At 38.3% G+C, this 26,715-nt stretch overlaps 1 pseudogene; it reads right to left on the reverse strand.

Annotated features, from left to right (window-relative positions):
• Nucleotides 1–6,160: 6,160 nt before the first annotated feature.
• LOC112826323 (small ribosomal subunit protein eS24 pseudogene) overlaps nt 6,161–26,715 on the reverse strand; it is a 92,389-nt pseudogene continuing 71,834 nt past the window's right edge.

The raw sequence follows: 26,715 nt of genomic DNA on the forward strand, positions 1-26,715 counted from the left end.
AGGGTTAAGAGCAATGTTGAATTTTTGCCCAAAACTCAATAACCAAGAAAAGAAAAGCCAACTGCTGAACAAATGAATCATAACAGAAAGAAAATAAAGAAATGTGTAGAAGCTGGGTGGATGAGAATAATGAAGCTAGGGTGAAAGAAGAAAAAAGGTAATAGTGTCAACTTAAACGGAATTAAATGATCATTATGTTTCATTGTGTCAAAAATGAAGACCCAGAGTGTCACAGTTCATTTCAAAATAATCTGTTTTGAAAAAAAAATATATTTGAGCTGGATGATTTTTAGTTCATTTGGTAACTCCAAGGAGTCTGTGAACACTCCATGTTCTCTTCCCTGGGTGTAGCTGCTGATCACAGGAGTGAAACTACGGGATTACGGCTGGATGAGTGGAGAACTCTAAGTGTGAAGTGACAGCCTGTGTTGGTATAGAGGCTATTTGTAGAAAATGGGTAGCAGAGATTTCCTGGACTCAGGAAATCCTTCACCCTTACTCCTATCCTGACGTGGGATGACTTTCTACAAATGCATATATCATTTGGGACAAGCAGGTATTCATTCTTTCCTGTTATCCACCCCCCCCACTCTAGTTCTACCGGAAGGCTGTCCATCAGACCTGTTAGGCCATGAGCTTAAGTTTCCCAGCATTTTGCTATAGTGGAGAACGGACAAGGGAGTGGAGGGGCAGTGAGCCCCATCTCAACATCATGGAGTGTGCCTTGAAATAAAGCTGAGAGACATAAACTGCTGGAGTAGAAGCTGGAATTGACTCCGTTCTTTTCTCAAAGGTGAACAAACAGCAAGAAGCCCAATCTGGGCAGTTAACACCCAGCTTTTTGCTTATGAGCATGCATGCACTGTCTTGGCATGAGAGTGGACTAGCATCCCAAGAAACAGTGAGGAAGGAAGCTCCATGGTGGAAGTCCAAGCTTTACTGGGATTCAAGATTATTCACATTGCTGAACCAGAGCTACTTTTGGGGATGGTAATTTTTTTTTTTCACAATGAGAAACCATTTGTCTAGGCAAATTTAAACAGTATTCATGAGTTGACATCTTGCATTGCATCACCTCCATCATCCTGGCTTGAGAAAACACTTTGGAATGTGAGTCAGAGTTGAAATTAAGAATATTTGTTATGTATTATCCTAAGTGTCTTCAAAGACTTTTAAGCAGGAAAGTAGTATGATCAGATTTTCACTGAAGAAAGCTCACGCCGACAGCACTGCATAACTGAACAAAACTAAAAGCAGTCAGAAGACTAAGAATTCAGAGAGGAGACCCACATGGCCTCAGCCGAGGCATTAGGAGAGGGACTGGGGAGGAGTTAATAGATTGGTGAGGACCTTAGAAAAAGGGATTGAACCAGAATTTAACAACAGATTGTGTATTGTGGATAATGGAGACAGAAGCCTAAGAATAATTGCCAAGGTTCTGAGCAGAGTGACTATTTAAATTATGGCTTTTCTAACAAAGATAGTATTTCAAGGAAAAGTAGGTTATAAAAAGTAGTTTTGAAAATTTAAGGTTTGAAGTGCATGAGAGTCTACTTGGAGACACTCAGTATGATTTGAGTTCAGCTAAGAGAACTGTTAGAGATAAATTTGAGAATCAACACCTCGTTATCTTTTGCTGAGATATTTAGAATAATGACTATCATCTAGGGTAGGTTATGGGGGGTGCATTTAGAATCATCTGGAGAGAGGAAGTTCCAAACTGCATGTACCTTTCTTTCTCCTTCGAGATTATAAGAAGTCCTAAATAGAATGCCCTTCCCTCCTACCAATTTCTCTGAGACTCTTGCTGTGGTGAGTTGCTATTTATGATAGAAGTCTGAAGCATCTATCAAGTAGCTGGATGCATGAAAGATTAACAAAGACTGAAACTAGAAACTATGAAAAATTCAACTCACCACATTGAATATGTCCTGAATGAGTTCTAAAATCTTCCAGAGTTACCCATAATGATAAAAAGTTAAATGAAACATGACTACACTATTTAGTAGTTATAGTCTCTGAGGAAAGTCAGACAGGTGGCTAAAATTTTAACATAACACAATGAGAGCAATGATAAGGATACTCATGTGGTGGTATGGGAGAAAAGAATACAGACTGTGTGTATTGTATTGCGGGAGAAGGGTAATAGCTTCACAGGAAAAGGGGACTCCAGACCTAAGTTCTGAAGGATAGGGGTAGTTACTTGGGTGAGGCAGAAGATGGAATTTCCCAAATAGTGTTGCCATCATGTATCAATTAAAATTGCTTTTGACTAAAAGTAATGGAACACCCAAGCAACAATGGTGCTAGCAATAGAGCCATTTAATTTTCTTTTATTAACATGGAGGGTGGATATGGAGTATAAATAATTAGGAACAATACATGGCAAACTTGAAAATCCCAGACATAGATTTCTATAAACATATTTTATAGAAATATGGAGACAGACAAGAAGAATTGCTAAAGAAGTGGAAAAGGACCCTAAGACATAGGCTTTAGGGGGTGAGTCGAGTGGTAATGTACAAGATGGATTTTTTTTTTTTCTGTACAAGCCTTGCAATACTGTTTTTTAAAACTAGGTATAGATATTAATATGATAAAAAATAAAGTACTGAAATAATATTTTGACTATTGCTATTGATATATTCATTATGGTCTTGACTAATGGAGTTTGAACTTTCAGTTGGATCTCTTAATGGTAATACACAATTTTGAAACTCAGGCTCTGAAGTGTGGTGTTTGAAAATGAAAAACCCTCGGAAGAACAAGAGAAGAAATGACCAGAGAGAAAAAGTGAAATTAGTAGATAAAGGAATTAAAGTGATCAACAGCCCAAATAAAGGCATACAACTTTACTATGTATTTGTAAAATGTTTAATAATTAGTGAATTTGATGAGACAAGTTGTTTATAATTTAAAGAACTTATTGGGCTGAAAAATATCATAAATGCACTTAACTAACCAAGTTCAAATAATATTTTTAAAATATATAAATCACCTTCCCTTTACCTCTCTTTCTCCCTCTTTTTTTCCTCTCTTTCTCTGAGGGTATCAAATTATATTTCACTTCCTTGAAGAGGTTTGAGATTAACAAAAAGAAATGTGAAGAGCGAGAAGAAGGTAAGTTTTTGGTGCTTTTTCAGTCCATATAAAGATAACTTAGCCATCCTCCCTTAAACCAAGCACATTTATGTATCACTAGTAAGCTTAGAAATTTGAATTTTAGTTTGCATTTAATTAGAGTTGAGAGGACTGAATATATGATATAGAGGGGTTCTCATATCCTATACCTCTAAATTTCTTAGCAAACTGAACCAAGGTCTCCTTCTGTAGTTTCAGGAGGAATCATAATGAGGTAGAGACTCCCAAGGACAGGGTATAAGCAATGTTTGTTTTGGCTTTTACTACCAAATCATGGTTGAAACCCATCCTGTTCCACTGTGTAAGGTATACTGTGGCATTGATGGAGGTTGATGTTTAAGTGGGAAAGCCAGAAATATCACCACCACTTCCCCGTGGACTTTCATTGATATGTAATCGATCTAGAAGTTCTTACACACGAGGGAGGAAAACGTAGCTGAGATGAGATATTTCTCATGAAGCTGCCATTTTGAGGGATGAGGCAACTCTGAATATGGAGTTGCAAAATAGACATCTTAACTGAAGCAACATATGGAACTCGTGTCCAAGAATCAGAGATGTGTAGTAGTTGCAAATATAGATATGGAACCAATGGAGCAGGGAAAAGAACTATAATCCCAGAAGCTATAATAATAGATGGCCAGTGTTAGCACACCACGTCTCTCACCAGCCTCAGAATTCATCACCAGGAGGCCATGCCAGGTATATGAGACAAGCAAAGACCAGAGACTAGCAATCAATGAACCGTGACCTGTTTTTCTCTTGAATCAAGATGCCATGTTAGGAAGGAGGGAAAGGTTGAGAGAAACAACCTAGATAGAGAGTTTTCAAATGGTCTGGATATTAATGCAAAATTCATACAAGAGAGATTAATTTGAATAATCATTTTAAACAATAACTTCATGTGTCTTATCTTCTTTGAAGCTTGGTGGCCTATGATGAAGTTAGTTCAAATATACTTGTTAGGAGGTTTTGTTTTTTGTTTTTTTTCTATTACTAGTTTTAGTTGTAGTTCCTGTATGTTGATTCTGCTACAATGTGTTAAATAGGAGCTCAGCAAATGGATGAAAAACAGGAGGAATGATTTGTGTTTTCATTTATATATTATCTCCCATTCTTTTTTGCACACTTCTTGCAGGATTCAATTTGCTTTTAAAATTTTAAGGTATCTTTAAGCCCAGTACTCCTATTGGGCTATCAGTTGTGGAAGTAATTTGAAATGTTATTAGTATTAACTACACAGGCCTGTGAAAAGTCAAGGAAGTGGGGCGAGGTCCCTGTATCAACTTGGGAAGGTCAAGTGGTTATGAAGGAATCAGGAGCTTTCCAGATGACTCTGCCATCATCTTGGGACCTACCACCTCCTCTGCTTCTGAATTCCTGCCTTTCTCCTGGAAGAGATGCTTTACGTCATCCATATACTCCCCTCTGCCTTATTCTAGCCCCTGGGATGAATGCTCCCTCTCTAGTCAAGAAAGATTTTAAAATGCTAAATCAGGTAACTCAAGAGCAAGTCAGTTTTCCTACTAGATGAACTCCAACCCCAAATCAGTCCACATTTTAATATAATTTTCCTCTTTGTTCATACCGAGTCTTTCTCTTCCTCTCTTTCTCCCTCTCCCTGTTATTTCCAGCATCCAAGTCTTTTTGTTGACATCTAACTGGTAGCAGAGTCTGTCTGAGCCTGGATTTCTGTTTTGCTCTTATACGTCTTCCCTTCTAAGAATGGGTTAATGCTTCCTAAACACTGGCTCCATAGCTGGGACATAACATTGCGACAGATTTATCATTTGCTCTGCTGAGTTTCAGAGTACTGCCTGTAGAGGCACCTTCATTATATTGTGTTGAATAGTCAGGAGGCCAAATGTTTACTTGCCTTACCATCTGTTGTCTGTATTTTTCCCACTGAGTTGGACTTCCGTTCATTGGGTGTAGTCAACTCTTTCTACCTACAGCCAGTTTATAGTTCCAAGTGCTTACCTCTTCCTGTCTAGCCTGCACCACATGCTTTTGGATATAATGATTATTCTTTGGGGGGGTGGATATCTGTGGATCCATTAGGATACGTTTGGCTGTATGTAATGGAAAACATGTTTCCAACTGGCACAAACAATGTAGAAATTTGTTAGTTTCTAAAACCTGAAGTGCAATAGTGAAATAGGATGACTTCAGGGTTGGGATCAACTAGTGGCTCCATATCCATACATATAATTATGGATATGTGGCTATGGTACAGTGACAAGATAAAGGGACAGTTTTAAGACATCTTTCCTTCTGGTTTTAGAGATTGGTCTCTGAGGGAAAATTGCCCTAATGAAATGTATTCTGAGGTCTGCTTTAATTTAAAAACCAGCTTTTATATGAGACTAAGTGAATTCGTCTGAAAGTTTCAACTCTTCTAATTTGGACAATTAGAGTTAAATGATAAAATTCATACTGGTGTTGATAAGGTAGGCCTATAATTTAGTTGCATTTGGGAAGTAAAATATATCAGAGTTAGGCCAAGAGTGCACATGTTTATGATATTGTGTCTCTGATCTTATATCATTTTTTATTTCAATATGCTTCCTCTTCCCAAAAATGGTGGAGGGAGAGTGAAATGTCTTATTTAGCTCATACTCTGCAGAGATTAATGTACTTTGAGAGGCAATATGCATCCAGTAATGGTATCAGAGGTTTGCCTAGGGAACAAATCAAGTCTATGATTTCTGACCTCTGTAAATCAGCTTCCCTGGAATGGGACTGGGTTAGTGTGGTTTTTTTTTCCCCACAAACTGTTGGATTTCAAGTTTTATAGCTTCAGTTTTGGAATGTTTAACTTGAACTGTGGTTAAGATAAACTTCTTAGACTATGACCATACAATGCTAAACAATCAGATGGGTCAGCACAATACTATTATGTTTCTAAAATTAGCACCTTAAGAGCTTTACCTCCTTCTTCCCTAATGTCTCACCCCCAGTAGCTATTTAGTAAATATTCAAATATTATTTATTTTTTATTTTTATTTATTTTTTTTTACATTAACATTCTTAGTTTATTGATCCTCTCATGAAAAATCTGCACAATCACCACAGATAAAGCCACTGCAGCATCCTTACTCCTTCTTCTTTTTGCCAGCACCAACATTGGCTTCTGCAGTCCCCCTGACTTTCTTCATTCTGTTCTTGCGTTCCTTTCGCTGTTTTCTTGATGTCTTTTTCTTCTCATACAGGCCATGTCTTGCAAATCTGTGTTTGGGTTCATTTTTCTTTGCATAATCCAAGGAATCATAGATCATGCTAAAGCCAGTTGTCTTGCCATGACCAAAATGGGTTCTGAATCCAAACACAAATATGATGTCTGGTGTGGTCTTGTACATTTTGGCTAGTTTTTCTCGAATTTCTGTCTTAGGTACTGTTGCCTTTACAGGGTGAAGAACATCAGTGACCATCTGTTTCTGCTGAAGTAGTCGGTTAGTCGTGAACTTCCTGGTCGGGATAGTTAACTGTGTCCTTCATGATGGCGGCCAAGCTTCAAGCAGCCAGGGAGGAAAAGAGAACCACTATTCGCCGGGCAATCATATCAATGCGCATGGCAATGTTCAAATATTTTTTAAACTGCTTACCTTCTTGGCTGTCTTCCTTCCCTCTCTCCCTCTTTTTCCATCTCCTTCCTTCATTTTTCATTTCTCAACTTTTAAAAAACAGAACTAATGGGGCGCCTGGGTGGCTCAGTTGGTTAAGCGACTGCCTTCGGCTCAGGTCATGATCCTGGAGTCCCAGGATCGAGTCCCGCATCGGGCTCCCTACTCGGCAGGGAGTCTGTTTCTCCCTCTGACCCTCTTCCCTCTCGTGCTCTCTCTCTCTCATTCTAAAAAAAAAAATAAAAAATAAATAAATAAAAAAATAAATAAATAAAAAACAGAACTAATGGTTTTGATAGCTTTAGACCTACTCACTGGAGTATTTTCTGCCCTTGCTACACTTTTGTATAAACTAGGATATGTAAAGGCTGGGCTGAAAAATTTATATCCAATTGGTAAATTATAATATTTATGCTGTGCCTAAGCCTGTGTTGATACACTATATTTTTCTTTAACACAATAACTAAACATGTATTATTCTTTTTTTCTTTAAGATTTTGTTTATTTATTTGACAGAGAGAGACACAGAGAGAGAGGAACACAACCAGGGGGAGTGGGAGAGGGAGAAGCAGACTCCCAGCTGAGCAGGGAGCCCGATGTGGGGCTCGATCCTGACTGAGCCACCCAGGCACCCCTAAACATGTATTATTCTCATAAGGAGGATTTTTATGTACATATATATGCTACAGTTGTCACAATTTGAAAAATCTTACTCTAAAAACTACTCCTGGGGCTCCTGGGTGGCTCAGTTGGTTAAGCGACTGCCTTCGGCTCAGGTCATGATCCTGGAGTCCCGGGATCGAGTCCCGCATCGGGCTCCCTGCTCAGCGGGGGGTCTGCTTCTCCCTCTGACCCTCTTCCCTCTCGTGCTCTCTATCTCTCATTCTCTCTCTCTCAAATAAATAAATAAAATCTTTAAAAAAAAAAACTACTCCTGAACTAATCTTCATATTCTTTTCTTTTTTTTAAAAGATTTTATTTATTTGACAGAGAGAGAGACAGCGAAAGAGGGAACACAAGCAGGGGGAGTGGGAAAGGGAGAAGGAGGCTTCCTGTGGAGCAGGGAGCCGGATGCGGGGCTCAATCCCAGGATCCTGGGATCATGACCTGAGCCTAAGGCAGATGCTTCATGACTGAGCCGCCCAGGCGCCCCTGCATATTCTTTTCAAGGAAATAACTTGAGATTTGGATTTAGGAGATTTGGGTTGGTTAATCACTTTTACATTCAGTTTTCTTGTATGTAAAACCCGCTTTCAGGATAATTGTATCAATATGAATGTAAACTATTAATTTTTGTCATTACTTATTATTTTTCCACAGGCTTAACTATTAAAAAGGTTGGTAAATATATATTCCCATCCAATTAAATCTCTTGAATACACTAAGACTACAGGCATTCCCTATGACCCCTACTATTTCAGTCTACTCTAACAAAACACTATATATGGGGGGGCTTCAATGATAGACATTTATTTCTCACAGCTCTGAAAGCTCTGACATGTCCCATATCTGGTGCCAACATTGACCCCATCTTCCTGACCTCATCTAAGCCTAATTAACTCCAAAGACCCACCTCCAAATACTATCACATTAGGTGTTAGGGCTTTAACAATATGAATTGGGGTGTGGGGCAAAAACATTCAGTCCCTAACACCTACCAACAGGCTCTCAATAATGTTTAACTATTGAATTGCAAGGACAAGTCTCATTTCTTTTGCACTGGAGTGCCTGCTCTATTTTGGAGATAGGTATAACAAATGAGTTGTTGAATGGAGCATATCCTATAAAACAGGCACTTGAAAGTTCCTTACATCCTGAGAATAAACAGTATAAGAATGAACTATATCAAGATTATCTGCTTTTTAGACAATATGATATGGTTCCTCCCTTTCATCAATGTACATATGAGGAGTTGGAGACAGTCATTTCTAGAATTTACACATACATGAATAAAAAGCATTTAATGATGTTTATGATGACACCATTTGTACCCAATAAGCGTCCTTCTTATATAGGTTTTAGAACATAAAGAAGCCATCATTAATACTAACATAAAGCACATTTTGTATTCATTATCTTCACACAGCTTGTGAAATGGTACTTTAAAGAGTAACTGGTAGAAAATCAAAGACTCAAGTATCTTTTCTTGAATATTTATTCAGAAAGGTCTTTGAAAAAGGAGTATTTTTGCTTCAAATTTTTATCTACAAAATTCTCTATGTAGGTATATTACTTTTGATTCAGCATTATTAGATTAATCTGTACCAACTGACCTCTTTCCGAACAGGGCTTTCTAGGGTGAGTTTATATTTGGTGTAATTTATCCTTGCCTTATTCAATTTTCTCTCTAAAAGTACTGGTCTTTGCGTTTTAAGATTTTATTTATTTATTTGAGAGAAAGAATGAGAAAGAGAGAGAGCATGAGAGGGGGAGGGTCAGAGGGAGAGGAGAAGCAGATTCCCCACTGAGCAGGGGGCCCTATGCGGGATTCGATCCCAGGACTCCAGGATCATGACTTGAGCTGAAGGCAGTCGCTTAACAAACTAAGCCACCCAGGCGCCCTAAAAGTACTGGTCTTAAAACTATATTAATACTTAAGATATCATCAACATCTGATTTCATGTTTCCTCTGATGCTGTGTATTCCTATCAATGTACCCATCCCCTATGTCCTCATAATTTTTTAGATTAAGTTTTAAGTCATTGTCGTTTTTTACCCTAGATATTTTTTAAAAATAATTGAAACAATGGAAATTTGTTTCTATTTTTTTGTTTCATCACAGAGCTATTTGTTAGGGTCTGGAGGCAAGGGCAGAGGAACTTTCTGTAAACTGAAAAATCTTGAATAGTTTTATGTGCAAAAACTATTCTCACATATGTATCATTGTTTTTGGTCTTTATAATGCTGTAGATTGTTTGGAAGTTATGATCAGTAACTCCACACAGACAACGGGATGTAGTAAAAAGTGTGTTGGACTTGAATCCTTACAACTTCTCTTACACCTCAGATCTGTTGCCTGCATTAAGACTTCATATAATTTTATCCGTGCAGAGTTTCCCCAATGTAATATCAGAATCGAAATACATGTTTTGTTCAGTTAATGAGTGCCTCAGGGGAAATAATGAGAAACCCTAGAGTCAAAGTATTCACTAACTTAAAAAAGGTTTAAACTGAAGGAGACCAGACACAAATGACCCTGCTAAATCAAGTATATCTGTTCACAGAAACGATGAAGAAAGAAGGTAGCCAGTTACAAGAGATTGCAGAGAAATCCACACTATTTTTTAATGATAGAGATTTAAGTTTCCAAGCACCCTACAAAATTTCAGAAGTGGACACACAATTGAAAATCATTTGAGTGAAGGAGAGGGTCACACGGGATCTTCTGAAAGCTCAAAGGCCTCCTTTCCCATCCAGACTTACATAAACATGGCTGAAGACAGTCTTTGCACCTACTAGGGGCTGCCTAATCTTAGGCAGGTGCACTTCATTAATCTTGGTGTAATACAATATACCCTATGAATAAAGAAGGCAGCTGAGCCCAGTGCAGTGCACTCAGGAACAACTGGTCCTCATTTATCACCTCGGCATCACCAGTACTGGCTTAAACTTAGAACTGAAGGATTGAAAAGAGAGTTCATTACCAAGATGTCTGTACTCTACAGTCACTTTGATTAGCTACAGATTCCATCTGGCAAGTTATTATGTTTACTTTCTACTTTGTGTGTATATGTTCATAATCCATCTAAATAATTTGATATTCACATTTCATTGCAAACATCATATTCTCTGTGCCAGGGAGTCAGATACCCAGATCAGACAACAGTGGTCAGAAGTAGTGAAAAAGATGAGGGACAACTAACTGTGTTTAATATCCTGTCACCTAATATATAAGAAGATGGATTCTATTGACTTTTAGTCTAATAGAATTAAAACACAGATCTTTTGGAACCTCTATAATTAGATAGCCATATTGTACAGTGTAGCTTATAGTCGATTCCTATCAACCTGAGTCAAAGGTGATTAGAAGATTGATGAAAATACAAAGGGTTGTACAGTGCAGATATGGCTGAAAGGTGAAAGTGATTAACACTAACCAGGAAACACCATCCAAATTACCTACTTTGCGTGTACAATAATGTTCTTAAAATCCCAGATGGGAACCTGAGCTACAATCAAGAGTATTATCGCAATAACCACTCCTAGTTCACTTGAGAGAGACTGAGAATTGTGCTTTTGGAAATTGTGAAAAGCGATACTTTTATTCCATCCAGATGAAGTCATTCCCCCCTGTCTCCATTCCCTATCATAACAAGGCTTAACAACATCTGTCAACACAATCTTCTCACTCATTGATTGAACTAGCAATTCTGACGTCAAATCAGCTATAACTAGGAAGCATTATTCTAGCTCCATACTTAAGAGGTGCTCAGGATCTAAACAATTTATTATTGATAGGATCAGCCTGCTGAGTACCAGTTGGGATCCAAATTTTTCCTCCAGGCCTTTCCCTTGAGTAACTATAGACTTTAATCAATCATTCTGAGCCCTACTAATCATGGTCAGACCCTTGCACAAATATACTTTTACTTGAGTTGTTTGAGACAAAAATACATATAGGGGCGCCTGGGTGGCTCAGTCATTGGGTGTCTGCCTTTGGCTCAGGTCATGATCCCAGGGTCCTGGGATTGAGCCCCGCATCGGGCTTCCTGATTAGCAGGGAGCCTGCTTCTCCCTCTCCCACTCCCCCTGCTTGTGTTCCCTCTCTCGCGTTCTCTCTCTCTGTCAAATAAATAAAATAAAATCTTTGAAAAAAAAGAAGAAAAAAATACACTTACATATTAAAATTTCATAAATTCCTACATCTTTTCCTGTTTCGTTTCAACTCAACCTAGGCAAAGTTTTAAATTTTTAAAAAATTTTTCTTTTACATAGTCTTAGTCAAAACAGAATACTGCTAAGCAAGGCATACACGTACAGAGATCTGGATGAGTCCACTAATGAGCAAGGGTTAGAAAAGGGGAGTTTTAGTGCCTCACACTCCATTTTAGCACTTTTACCAGTACATTCATAATAGTACTGACAATAATTTATAGTACCAGATACTGTACTAGATACTGTAAATGATTTTTTATATTTTTTAATTCTCATAAAACCCTGAGTTATGTGCTAAATTATTCCTGTCTTCCTTCCTCCCTTCATTTATTCTATCTCCTTCCTTCCCTCCTTATTTTTGTAATTTTGGATGAAAAAGGTTGCCAATCCAGACATAGCTTGTAGGTACATCTGAACTCTCTATACAGCTATGCTTGTTGGAGATCGAAAGGCTTAGGGATTACTAAAGGAGGGATCATGGGGGAAGGAAAGTGGACACTACTGAAAAGTTTCCAGATGTTCCTGCAGGTGGCTTTAGGGGCTAAAATAATAGATCCACTAAGGACTGAGATTGATATATGAAGGAATAATTCTGAAAAAAACATATTCATACGGCTTTGAAATTTTATTTTCAAGGAAATAACTTTTAATTAAACTAAAGTGAGATAATTATTATTTCTCCATATGGCAATTATATCTTGTAGATTATTGCATTAATTTTAACAAAATGCTCCATTTTGATTCATTATCAAGTTTATGGGTACACTAATGGGTAACAAAGCCAGAAATCGTGTTTGTTTTTTATCTTCGAATAATCAAATAAAGGGAGTTAACTAAGTTATAATCATGGAAAGGTATAATGCTGTAATGGTAATAAAAATGATGTATTTTTCAGCAGAGATAACTTACTAAAATATTATAAGAAAATGAACTTAGTAAAGAGAATAATAACTGCCTCCTGATAACTGAATCCTTTATCTTGTGGAATGCCCAAAACATTGCCACATAATTTTAATGTCCACAGTTTTGACTGTTTCAAAAATCCTAAAAAATTACTGATCAAAACACTGCAGTCAGCCATCTGAAGCCTGAGCCCTTAACAACCTCTTAAACTGGCAAGAGACCCACATTAATAAATTTGTGATTTATACTGGACTTATAATTGATTTTCATTTGAAGTCATAAATATAGAATAGTTCCCATTAAAATAGACTCACACTCTTAGCGCTGCAATAATGCACTATTCTTCTGACAATACAGAGTTGCAGTTCAAGATCATAAATGGGAGAGCTGGGTTCAAGTAGCTGACAACGTCTAGAATCAAATATATAACTGGCTCTTAAAACGAAGACCGAAGATGAATAGAGACAAATGACAGTACTCTTGCATTCTGAATAAATTTTTTTTTTAAGATTTTATTTATTTATTTGACAGAGAGAGACAGCAAGAGCAGGAACACAAGCAGGGGGAGTGGGAGAGGGAGAAGCAGGCTTCCCGCGGAGCAGGGAGCCCGATGTGGGACTCGATCCCAGGACCCTGGGATCATGACCTGAGCCGAAGGCAGACGCCCAACGACTGAGCTACCCAGGCACCCTGAATAAATCATTTTTTAAAGACTTTTTTATTTATTCATTCAAGACACAGAGATACAGAGAGAGAGAGAGCATGAGCAGGGGGAGAAGCAGAGGGAAGGGGAGAAGCAGTCTCCCCGCTGAGTGGGGAGCCCGATGTGGGGCTCGATCCCAGGACCCTGGGATCATGACCTGAGCTGAAGGCAGCTGCTTAACTGACTGAGCCACCCAGGCATCCCCTGAATAAATCATTTTAAGTACAGGTCTGAAGATGACTTTCTCAAATGATTATTTTTATAATTTAAGCACTATTTGTAATCTAATTCTTCCTTATGCTTGCCACTCCTCTTTTAACAGACATCTGGAGCTAGCATGGAGATACATCTGAAACATTTTTATCATTCTGGACTCTAGCATTTCCCCTGCACAGACACGTTTTCCATCTTAAATATCATTTGTAAGCAACCCAATGCACAGGTAACAGCTAAGCAGGTAGTGATACCAAATACGCAAACAGAATGTGATGGCATTGCCGCAGAAAGAGTTTGATATGGATGCAAATAATAGGAACTTTCACATATTATCAAAATGATGATATAAATTATCAAAATGAACCATATAAAAAAGAATGCAGACAAGGCTCATTAGTAAATTGTATAGGCAAGAATGTTTTGTTAAAGGGAGATGGTCAAATGTATGAAGGAAGCGTGCATGCATAGTTTCATTTCAAATTTCATTTCTAATCACTTTTTGACAGAATAAAAGATGTTTTGAATGCAAATATGATGATCGGGGTCCTTAGTATTCCAATAGATTCTTATTTCCTCAGAATGTTTAGCAATGGAAATATGTGAGCCATTATTTGAGCCATGTGAAATCCAGCAGATGGTTCAAGTTGATACTGGGGTGTTGAGAGCCCAGTCTCCCCACCCACTATGGATATCCTTGCTTCTGAAAGTTGAGGGCGTTGAAGATACTCCCCTCATCTACCCCCTGCAAATCCTATCCCTTCCCACTGAAGCCCACTGGAAGCACTTACAACCAGGCACTCAGCCTCCATACTCTCCAGAGTGAACCCCTGATCCTCTCCTATGTTGACAGAGTCTTCATTTCTTTTTTTTTTTTTTTTAAAGATTTTATTTATTTGAGAGAGAGAGAATGAGAGATAGAGAGCACGAGAGGGAAGAGGGTCAGAGGGAGAAGCAGACTCCCTGCTGAGCAGGGAGCCCGATGTGGGACTCGATCCCGGGACTCCAGGATCATGACCTGAGCCGAAGGCAGTCGCTTAACCAACTGAGCCACCCAGGCGCCCCAGAGTCTTCATTTCTATGCCAGTCCATACCTGACTCTCCCCCATGTCCTGAGAACCAAGTCTGAATCCAACACAAGAGGCTATCTGTTATGCCCCCTACCACTGAATGCTCTGGGAGAGTTCATCCAATGTTAAAGAGAACAAGGGGATTTTTTTCCACAGGCATATGAGTGTGTGTGCATGTGTGTGTGTGTGTGTGTGTGCGTATGCATGAGAGAGGCTCTCTTAGTAATAAGTGTTCCTGTATTCCTGAGTAAATATATGGACTAATAGATTTTCCATTGCCTGGAACCAGTTACTAACTAGGAATTAAACATTTCTGCAGAAACATGTACATTGCATGAAAATAAATAGTGTAAGAAAATAAAATAGTATAGAAAATAAATAGAAAATAAAAAGAAAATAAAAAGTATAAAATTCAAATTCTGGTGTTTTACTACATCTACATATCAGCCTATACATACCACAAATATATTACCAAATATAAAAGAATTAGAACATATTAAATATACTTAACATGTAAATGGATATTTGACAAATTTCATTGTTAATGATAATGATCTTCGGGATTATCATTAAAATTTTATTCTTTAGCATGATAAATGCAGAAAGGATAGATTTCTTCAAAATTATAGCTGCTGAAAATTGTGTATGTGTTCAAATTAATTTTACATTCTAGCTTGTTTTATTCTCATTTATCTGTTTTAAAATAGATCTGAGTCATCTGAGTCATCTGAGTCATCTGAGTAGTTCACATATTTCAATTTTGGATAAACATGCTTTGAGGTAGCTCATTAAAAGAAAACAAAACAAAAACTTATGTACCAAAAACATGCTGTTTCTTTTTTTTTAAGATTTATTTATTTATTTGAAAGAGAAAATAGGAGAGAGAGAGAAAGAGAGAGCATATGAGAGGGGGGAGGGTCAGAGGGAGAGCAGACTCCCTGCTGAGCAGGGAGCCCGATGCAGGACTCCAGGATCATGACCTGAGCCAAAGGCAGTCGCTTAACCAACTGAGCCACCCAGGCGCCCCAAAAACATACTATTTCAATTGAACATAAACCTATCTTTAAGTAAGCTCCTTGTCAGACTAGGAAAAGCAGGAAATGTTCTGTTAAAATGTGATGATGCTTCCACCAGAAAAAAAAAAAAAGAAAAGGAAAAGGAAAGAACCATATTAGGCGAGACAATAGTTTCCCTGGTATCCAAGCTGCAGAGAACATCCTCATGTGGACCGTGCAGTAAGACAAGCCCAGGCTGGTTGTCATCACTTCCGCCAATTCCTTGCAATAATGGAGCATGTGACTGTGCAGGTCCACAGGCTGGGTCTCCGCACGCAGCTGCAGTGTGACTGGTCAAGTGTGATCCCTAGTCATTGTTACCTCATTTGTGGGCCAAGAAGCAAGGGGAAACTGGAAACGACGTTAGAAATTGTACCTGATATCTAAATCTTTGATCCAGGTGATATGGCTTGCTAACGGTTGGAGTTCCGGGTCACTTGGTTGGAAGTAAGGATTTCTGACAAGCTCTTTCTTGGGAGGGGGGATGTGGTGGGCCCTCTCCCTGGACTGCCAGCGTCCTATTGCCACCAACCATGTCTACTGTGAGGAACTGGGAGTCCTGAGGAGCCCACTTTATTGAGCCTGCCAGGCTTGGCTGTGAATTCATCCCTTTAGCTCATCCCAATAAACTACAGCACCTATTTGGTTTATATGTGAGTGGACCCATATGCTCCAGGCCTCCACTTGGATCCTGTGGGAGACCAGTTCAGACCCTGTACTGGGTAGAGTAAATGGCATAACACATAATATCAGAAGCAATGATTTTATGTTAATTGGAGCAAGAGTACACATGCAAGTTCTTCTTGTAAGACTGTTAATAGGTGTTAGATGACAAAAATAAATTTATAGACAAGTCCTTTTAGGACACATTGACTTTACAAGTTTAAACGGATTTCTTTACTGAAACACACAGAACTTTGGATATGCTATTAAACGTTGTAACTTCTCAAACATTTTTAGGATCTTCCCTCACATCTACCCTCTGTCCCCCCTCAGTCAGTAAAGACTGATCTTTTTATTCCTGGTTGAAATTCCATTTACACGTGACTCAGTTTTACTAACTTAACATGAACTATATATATATAAGTAATGGGACAGCCTATTTTAGCAAGTTTGCAAAATGTTCTTCTCTGATGGTTTACACCTTAACAAATGTGTTGTGAAGATGATCACTGACTCCACCACATTTCCTCCCATGGGTTCTGAGGTGACAGAGTAAGAATGGGATCCCATCAAATGCATATATAGATTTGATATTATCCCTTGCTTGGTCAAATGTTTCCTAAGACTCACCCCCGAGTCTAGGCCGTGGGATGACCCAGATGAACATCATCAGGATCTGCAGACAGACAACTGCTGATTTAGATCATTCCACCCCGGGTGGAGAAGATCATTCACCTGGCGGGGAACGGGAACTTGTGGGTGCAGGTGGAAAGACAGGGAAACTTCTAGAGCTCTTCTCCCAGGCCCACCCACACAAAGCTTCTCAACTATGATTTAACGAGTTATACCAGAATATCTTTAGGGTAGGACCAACTGGGCCCTTTAGAAGCACTTCTGAGATGGTAGCATTTACACACAGGCAGAGGGGAGACCCTCCAAAACCAAACTCTTTCCTACCAATACCCTATAATTCTGAAATGGAGGATTTCTACTTTAAGGACAAATATGGAAATGCTAGGGAAGAAGAAACTTTTTTCTGTTAAGCAGACGAGATGATCACTCTTTTATTATATTTGGGCTTCATTCTATACTGTATTAGAGAGAAGTCCTGAATGTATTTTCAGCCAGAATTCTATGCTATTAACCAGTGTTGGCCTGTGACAAGCCCAGAGGAGTGTGTGTGTGTGTGTGTGTGTGTGTGTGTGTGTAACTATTTATTTTCAAGAAAGAACACTTTATATGCCGGAAAGGTGGCAACATGGAGTTGAAAAGATGCTGGACCTTGGATGGAGAGGCCTTTGAGTCCCAGAGCAGATTCAGACTAGTTGCATATCATAGCTGATCTCTCACATCCCTCTTGGGTCTAAACCTCCACAACTCTGGTTTGGTTCCGGACCCTCTTGGTTCTGCTTCAGTTCCGATTTCTCTTCCAGCCTCACCTTTCTCTCTCCTTTCTTGTTTATTTTAATAGGCTGGATTTCCATCTCTAAACTTTCCCTTGGTGCATTTAAACTTGACTCTTAAATGTGTCACCCATAAAGTGATCTACTCTCTTTTAGCTGTGATTTTAAAAATAATCAGTTAATATTGGGTCGTAATAGCTTGCACAGTTCCTTTCTTGACCTTTAATTCAGTTGGAATTGGAACAGTTCCTTTATCCAAATGAATGAAGAGTAAACTTTCAGTTCTCAGTGCCAGATTAGGATAGAATAACATTTTAGAAAATATGTTCTTTTCCAAACATTAATAAATATATACTCATGTGTAAAATCACCTGGGGCTTGAAATTATGGTGACCCTCGCATAACTTATCTAGTGTTAGGACTTTTTCTTTATAAATTTCTCGTTTGATGTACTGCATTTCTGCAACATAGATATCTTGCTGTGGCCTCAGATCAGGTACCCTTACTGCTACTTGTGGCTTTTATTTTTTGTGGTTAGTTAACAAACATAAATAGTTTCAAGAAGGATAAAAACATGATTTTATATATTTTACAGAAACCTACATAACATTTAATCTAGGTATAACATCCAGTGTTCAACAAGAAACACACATTTAAATCCAGGAACTGAAATTCACTGTATCTCAGAGTGCATTGGGACCTTAGAAGCCACATAATTTGAAATACAAACAAATTCTCTTCTGTGATGTGTGAGCAATTCAATTTATCCAGTCAATAAAGAATAATACAGAGATGAAGGCAGAGGTATATCTCCTCTCAATTAACTGTTTTCTGGTTATTGGTTTTAGATTGTTTTCTAACAATTTGATGTTTCTAATAAATTGTATGCTACTGTGTTCAATTGTGCCCCTTCCACTCCATACTGCTGACAGATCATTCTAAAAAGCAAATCACAACATGTTACTTGGCTAATTAGAATCTTTATGCTGGTTCTCATTGTCTAAAACATTGATTTTCAACACTGGCAACACATCAGGCCTGGAAAACTTTGGAAAAATGGTGCCCAGGCCCCTTCTAAACCTGTTAAATATGAATCTTTAAGGGTAGGGCTGGCCATAGTCGTTTTTAAAATTAGGATCATTGGATGATCCCAAATACAATCATTCTTGAGAACAATAGGCTAAATACTCAAGCCCAATTCCTGTAGCGTGGCATATATGTAGGATGCTCATAGCATGGACTACCTCTCAAGTATCCTAACTCTCTTCCCAACTGCACTTTGTTGCCCAAAATACATGGACACTCATGCAGACACACACACATACATGCTCAGCAGACATGTGTTTTTAGAGCAGTGTAAGACTTACAGCAAAATTGAGGGAAAGGTAAAGAGAGTCCCCATATATCCCCTGCACCCACACATGCATAGCCTCCCCCACTAGAGTTATCAAATTCCCCAGTAGAATGGTGCATTTGTTACAATTGATGAACCTACACTGACACATCATTATTACCCAAAGTCCATACTTTCCACTACAGTTCACTCCTGGTGTTGTATATTCTACGGTTTGGGACAGATATGTTATCATATGTATCAATCATATGGTATCGTACAGAGTATTTCCATTGTCCTAAAAAATCTTCAGCACTCTACCTATTCATTCCCCCACTCCCTGCCAACCCCTGGCAACCATTGATCTTTTAACGATCTCTATAGTTTTACCTTTTCCAGAATGTTGTATAGTTGGAATCATACACTATAAAGCCTTTTCAGATTAGCTTCTGTCACTCTCAGCTGCTTTAAAACTCCTTGAAATTTCATAAATGAATCAGATGAGAGTTAAAAGCTAGGCGAATGTGGTCAACCTAAATTCTAGATCATCCTGCCACTCAGAGGAAACTTCATAAGGACACTGGTTTGCTCAGGTACCTTGGTCCTGGGGGAGGGGCTGCACCACACCTACTCCTCCTTCCTGCTGCATAGTGAACCACAGGGATCTCATGGAACAGGCGTGCACTGACCACACCACCCACACCCACTCTAAAGACAGACTGCTAACTGGACGCATGGAGGAAATGCCTCCTCCACAGCCCAGGGAAGACTCATATTGTGTTCCCTTGCTCTCCCTGAGCACCAGGAAGGAAGCAAAGACCAGCTTTCATTTCTGGCCTCTACCCTGCCACTAGAATTCTGCTAATCCTGGTTATTTGCTGTGCTCCACAGATCAGTTGGGATGTAATCCTCCAAGATTCATACCCCACTTTGTTCTAGAGCTAGCATAGTGCTCTGTTACTAATGACCTAAAGTTAATTGATAAATAAATGATAACAGTAATCATAGCTACCATATATTGAGTGTTTCCTGTATACCAGGAACTGAATTACATGTTTTTATATGCTATCTTTGTATTTTAATTCTTACAAAAAGTACTATGGTTGAACAGTATTATCTACATTATACTGATGAGAAAGCTGATGATGAACATGATCGTCATTATCGTTGCAACTAATATTTATTGAATTTTCCTTTGGACAGTCACTATGCTAAGTGTCTTAGCTATAATAACTCATTTAATTTTTATTACTACCATGTGAATTATCGATTACAGCAAATGAGGAAATTGGGACAGAGAGACGTAAACTTGTTCAAAGTCATTCAGCTACTAACTGTCAGTATCTGGATTTTAACATAAGCACTTCAGAGCAATGGTCTTAATTATGACGCAGTACACTATTATTTAAACACTGGCCTCTGACTTCAGCTCTCTTATTATTATCCAGTAATGATATATAATGATTACATGACTTACAAAAACTATTCCTCTTCTAAAATTATAAGCCATATTCGTTAGCCTTTCTTGTAACACACAATCTAGAGTGCAGGTATTTAACAGACACATGGAAAAAGAAGCATATGTAGGATATACGAAATCGAAAAAAAATTAAATTTTACTATGACTTGAGAAATAAAAATAAATTTCATTAATTAAAAGCACTTGAAAAGAGTACATTCTAGTAGTCCCCCAGAGAACGTTTATTCATTTGCACACTGGTGCAAAGCCATTGGCCTATATTTAGAGGATATTTTAAGAAACTATCTCTATGAATCTTTGTGCTTCACTTGCATATGGCTGCTGACGAGATAGTTGTTTATGTTTCAGAATGTCTTCTTAATTGGAACCATTGGGGAAACGTCTCTCTCATCTCATTTTCATTAAAAGTTGTGCTTCCCCTGAGAAAATGATTTGCTTTAATTTTATGAACCTTGTGAATCACGTAACATATTTTGATTACCCCTTCACACCGGCTGCTAAAAATCACAGAGACAAATTTTTAACATACCTAAAGCAAATGTTTAGGGAATCAGAGTCCACATTTGGTATACTAACTTCACTAGAAAGTACATTTTGCATTCCTACACTGATTTCATATTCAATGCTAAAATAGCTTTGTTACGTCAAGACTATGGTAGTATTATCAGAGTGTCCATACCAGTAGAGAAATCTGCTCCCTTCTTGTTTGCCTTGATTCAAAAAAATAAAAAAAAAAACTGGAAAAAATATAACCTATTTTTGGAGATTCAGCTCACAGAGGACCTAAAATGGAAATAACCAAAATGTGAGGGTTCTTGAATTTGCAGTATATAGGAAAAGGAAACGCAACTTTGTCTGAAAGGACTAAATGTGGAAGTACAACACAAATAGCAAAAGCTGTGATCTTTGCTAGATGTTAGCGACTAAGTGCACAGACCCTGAAGCCAGACTTTGTGGGCTCCACCCTGCCTCTTCTTATTAGAAGAACTAAGTGAGCTAGTTAACATCACCATGTCTCAGATTCCTAACCTTTATAATGGAGAGCATAGTTCTCACTGTGTAGGAATTATTGCAATGATTGAATGAATTTATTTACATAAACTTCTTAACTGTGCTTGTCATACTGTAAGCACTGTAAGTGTTAGATATTATTGTTTGCTGGATTTTCCACAAGTGCTGATATTATCAAGAATGATATTAAGAGTAGGGATAGAAAGAAGTGAGCAGGGGCGCCTGGGTGGCTCAGTCAGTTAAGTGTCCGACTCTTGGACTCTTGACTTTGGCTCAGGTCATGATCTCAAGGTCATGAGAAGGAGCCTCACAACAGGCTATTCACTCAGCGGGGAGTCTGCTTCCCTCCCTCTGCCCCTCCCTCCACTGGCATGAGGGCTCTCTCTAAAATAAATAAATAAATATTAAAAGAAAAAGAAGGAAGGGAGGGAAGGAGGGAGGGAGGGAGGAGCAAAAGTTAACATCTTCAGTGAACAAAGAAAAATAACTGGGAGGTCAGTTTATAATCACCCAGGGAAGAGTAGTAGGAAAAGTCCTTCAAAATGAAGTGAGCTTTGAAAGACCCAGGAGAAAAAAACAAACACAAACACAAAAACAAAAACCAAACCAAACCAGAATGGAAGCTTCAACAGGATCAAGCAGGACAATACTCCCACCTCTAGATCCTGGGGTAACAGGTGTGATAAAAGCCAGGTCTCTACCTGAGAGGGCTGCAGGGGAACAGGAACTGTTCCAGAAGCAGGTGATGGGAAAAGCTAAATAAATTTGAGGATTCTAGGTATTTGCTATTGCCTCTCTATCAAGAGTTATAGTTTCAAACTAGTTTTCTTGTACTCCTATCCATTCTTTGTGCTAACGGTTGTTACAGGTATTTTTTAACTATTTCAATTCTTCCTAAATAAGATCTTTTCCATTTTCATATCATTACAAGCTTCTTCTGAATAATGACTAGATGCCCTCTTGCCACATCTGTGTTAGATGCTTCATGTACATGTTTCCTTTTTATACCTGAAGTGGAAACTACTGCTTATTGTGTATAGTGTCAATGTGAAGGAAGTAATTTCTTCCGTAGTCAATACTGGAATGCCAAAAAGGTAACCATTGATATCCGTTAAATTTCATCCATCTGAAGAGAACAGCGTCATGCTGAAAATGCATCATCCAGAATGTGAGACATTATCAATAATACTACTTACTTTAGAAATAATTGTAGAGTAGAAGATAGACTAAGATATTTTATTACTGATTGGTAGGCATTGAACACCTATGTCCTTTTTCGCCTTCATATAATAGGAAGCTAAGAAGAAAACATGCATTTACAAGAATGGTATTTGGGGCTGAAAAACAATCAGAGATGTTGGAAAAAGCCAAGATATCCAGAGGCAGTCATTACTAAATATTTTCCATTTCATTGAAATGATTATTAAATGTGCCCTGGAAATTGTAATAAGGAGGTTACAGAACTCGATTTTGGGTATGAGCACAAAGCTCCACCTGAGAATACCTCAGGGATACGTCATTCTCATGGAAGTCAGGTGTGAGTTAAGGTAACGAAGGTCATAGAAAAGCCAAATGAATTTGAGGATTATAGAGTTTGTTGGTCATTCCACAGTAATTTCGGAGCGTACAATGGAAAGGTTTTGTAGATCTCAGTTTAGGGAAAACACAGAAGAGTAAGGTAGTAAAGTAGGTGCTCTGGGAGTTTTGGGTTTCTAGAAGTTAGATAAGAAGAGCCACAAGGCATGATGGGATTGGTCTTGAAAATCGTTTAAAGAAAGTTTGTCTATTGATTTAAGCTAAAATTAGTGATTGCCTGGCTGCATGCAATGGGGCTTCTGAACAGCTACCCCCTTCAAGGACCCTGAATGATTGATGGACAAGGAAGGATGATCTAACAGAGAAAGTAAAGACACCTCTGATACTACTTTCCCAGGCAGCCATAGAAGGCAGGGCGATGCCGGAGAAAGATGCTAAGTGATAATTCTTCAGAAGACTGTTTTCACTCCTGTTAATGTTGCTTAAATGAGAGAGGGTATATATTAAGTGGATTTATCCAGTACTGGGCCAGAGGAGTATGGAATAAGTGGATATATTGCTGAAAAGTGGATATATTGCCCAATGATGGAACACATGCCTTGCTCTTCGTGAGTTTGCTGTCAGTTGGAAAGAAATCAAGAGGTCATGAACAGACAGAGTAAGTCAAGTAACAAAGGGTAATATTATAAGAATAGCACAGGCATGGGTCTGAGGTGGGATGGAGTTTGCCCAGTAGAGAGGTTGAGAGGGCAAAGTGGCTAGAGCACAAAATCGTGAAGAGGCAGGCAGAGGAGATGATGACGTAAGCAGACCATTTTAGGAGTGGACTTGAGCCACGGAAGCTGGGGGTTAAACTAATGTTTGCTTTAGTTTATAACTTTGAACTGTTATAAGGCTGCAGCAGTAGTACTGACCAGAGGAAATTGCAATAATTGCAGACTTCAGTCGCCACCTGAGATTCTCTTGACCACAGAATCCAAATTTCTGTAGGAAGTCTATGCAGTCCTTGTAATTTGATTTAATTCTTCAGGGCTTACGTTCTGATGATTCTTTTTTAACTTGATTTTCTACTGCTGTTGGATGCTTGGTCTGTCACTGTTCACTTGCAGTTGCCGACCCTCTCTCTGCCTCAAGTCTGCACTAGCCATAGACTGCAGCACATTTTCCATGCTTTCTTCGGTACAACACTCACACATGACATTTCTGACTTGGTAACTTCTACAGAGGCTTTTTTTTTGGTGTGGGGAAGAGCAGCCTAGCACATAGTAAAAGGAAACGAAAATTGAAATTAGACATCATTGTGCCTAAAAGAATTTGACCACTCGCCCTAATAGCCAAAAATTCCTCTTGAGTGGCATTTCCCTGTCTGCTGCAGATCGCACACGTTCTCGACCCTTCAGTATCTCATATATCTCCCAGCTCCTTAGACTGCTTCCACACCCCCGAATTTAGATGACTTCACATGCAGAACACTTTAGCTGTCACTCTGTCACTGTTATACTATCTCATGGAAGTATTTTACTTTAAACAAAAAGCAACTTGCACCCGAGGAAAAATTATGACAATATTTTGTGCAGAAGGGAATGAAGTCATTTGTGGTTTGAAACAACATGTTTTTATGCCTTAAAAAACACAGACAGCTACTGCCACTCACTGAGAAAAGAAAACACCAGAGGAAATTTCTAATAGGGATCAGGAGTTGTATTCAAATGGAATCAATCAAATTGAGTTTATCCCTACCTGCTAACATCTGGGCAATCTGCCAACGCAAGAAAAATTCAATAAACTTATAAATTATTACCAGAGCATGCAGGCCTCTGTTTCTAAAAATGTGCATAAAGATTGCTTATGGTATTAAGCATGTGAAAAATTAATTAATAACTATAACTGTTATTTTTGTGACAATTTACTGTTACTGATTTTTATTCTTTGGTCTAAATATAGTGCTATGGGAGAAATGGAGAAAGGGAAAAATAAAACAAAACTTAAAAAAGTTTTTAAGGTCTGCAGCTGAGATGATAGAGGAGCTTAGCCTAAAGGAAGTGCATTTGTTTCTCTACCACTGTCCATAAATCTAGTTGGACTTTTCTGTTACCTCATTCTGAACTTTCGCCGAGATACCAGACTACATTTTTATGTATCTTAAGGCAGCTTTCCAGGTGGACGTATTAGCAGGTACATTTTTAAATAACAGGTACCCGCTGTTAAACAAATGGGATTCACCCATAAATTCACCTGCCTTCGTTTAAGTTCACTATCTTGTAGAGAAACATGTTTGATTTCCAACACCAACCTTGCTTTTGAGTTCTTGAATGAGCCACTGATTCTGGAATAAATCTTTGGGGGTAGCTCTGTTGGAGAAACCATTTAGGGATAGGATAGTCTGTTTTTGCCAAGTCCAGGATTCATTCAAACAGTGTTGGCTTCAGGAATTACTTTGAATCATACTGAGTAGGTACATGGAAATGTATATGACAAAATAACTTGTAATCAATTTCTGATGGGATCTGCCTGAAAATAAATTATTTCTGTTCAGTCCACTATTGAATTTATCTCATAAATACTGATGAAATCGTTGAGTTAACTGGTTATTCCTTGTACATGGCATTAGAGTTGGTCCACAAGGGGGCCCCCTTGCTTTAATTTTTAGATTTCTTGTAAAATGGATTACGGTACTTTGGAAGATTATTGTTGTTGTTGTTTTTACCTTTGCAGAAGAATTTAATAACCAAGTTTAAATGCACCAGAAATTCTGAAATGTATTAATGGGTCACATTAACCTGAAAGAAAGAAGTGCAGCCTCCGCACTCTCTGGGGCATCTGATTTTTCTTAGTAAAAACTTTTTTTTTTTTTTTTTTTAACAAATGTCATGTTGTTAGTCAGCTATGACAAAACTGTACTTCTTTAAGTCGTGCAAAGCCTACTGTATCAACGCTACACAAATTCTATGAGACAGATAACATAATTGCAATGGTTAGTTCTGTGAGACCCCTATGATTTCCATAGGACAAAATGCTATGTCAAATGGACATGTCATTTTTGTAATGTGAGTCTTAAAAAAAAAAAAAGTATTTGTTTCTTCCATAACATAGGATTTGGCGATCTTTGAAAACATCTATTTGACTATGCATTTGGTAGGTTCTTTTTCGCGAATCCCACTGTTTATTCAAGAGATTGCTTGAGTGTGGACTTCGTCACAAACGTTGTTTTAAAAACTAGATGGATTTTATAAATGAAGAACTGATACGTCCAAGCAACTTACAGTTTCCCAGTAGGAGTGAAATAGTATGTATGCAATTGTATGGCAATTCGATGGAGATGCTGGATATGGGGAGCTTTGTCTCTTGAGGGGGTAAAAAGGAAGACTATGGATTTATGTTAGATTTACAAACACACGAAATACTGCATAATTCAACATTAAGGAAATATGTGTTGCTTATTTGTCTTATACCAGTCACTGCGGAATATATTTTTTTGTGCATCCTTTTATGTTATCTTCATGCTAAACCATGCCGTGGCCTACATTTCCATCTGTTGAGCTCTATTTCCCTACAGGCAACAGTGGAGGACTACACAATCCAGGGATCCCAGTTTGGCCTCTAGGTGGCAAACAAGTCTTTTTTGTTACCAAATAGATGTCACCATCCTGTTCTAGCCCTTCTTTTCTAAGAAAGAGTAAAATTCCTTAGGAGATATTATAGGCTT

The sequence above is a fragment of the Callorhinus ursinus genome, unplaced genomic scaffold, assembly GCF_003265705.2.
Source record: "Callorhinus ursinus isolate GAN/ISIS: 27379988/994484 unplaced genomic scaffold, GSC_fseal_2.0 scaffold7, whole genome shotgun sequence".
Taxonomy (NCBI): Eukaryota; Metazoa; Chordata; class Mammalia; order Carnivora; family Otariidae; genus Callorhinus; species Callorhinus ursinus.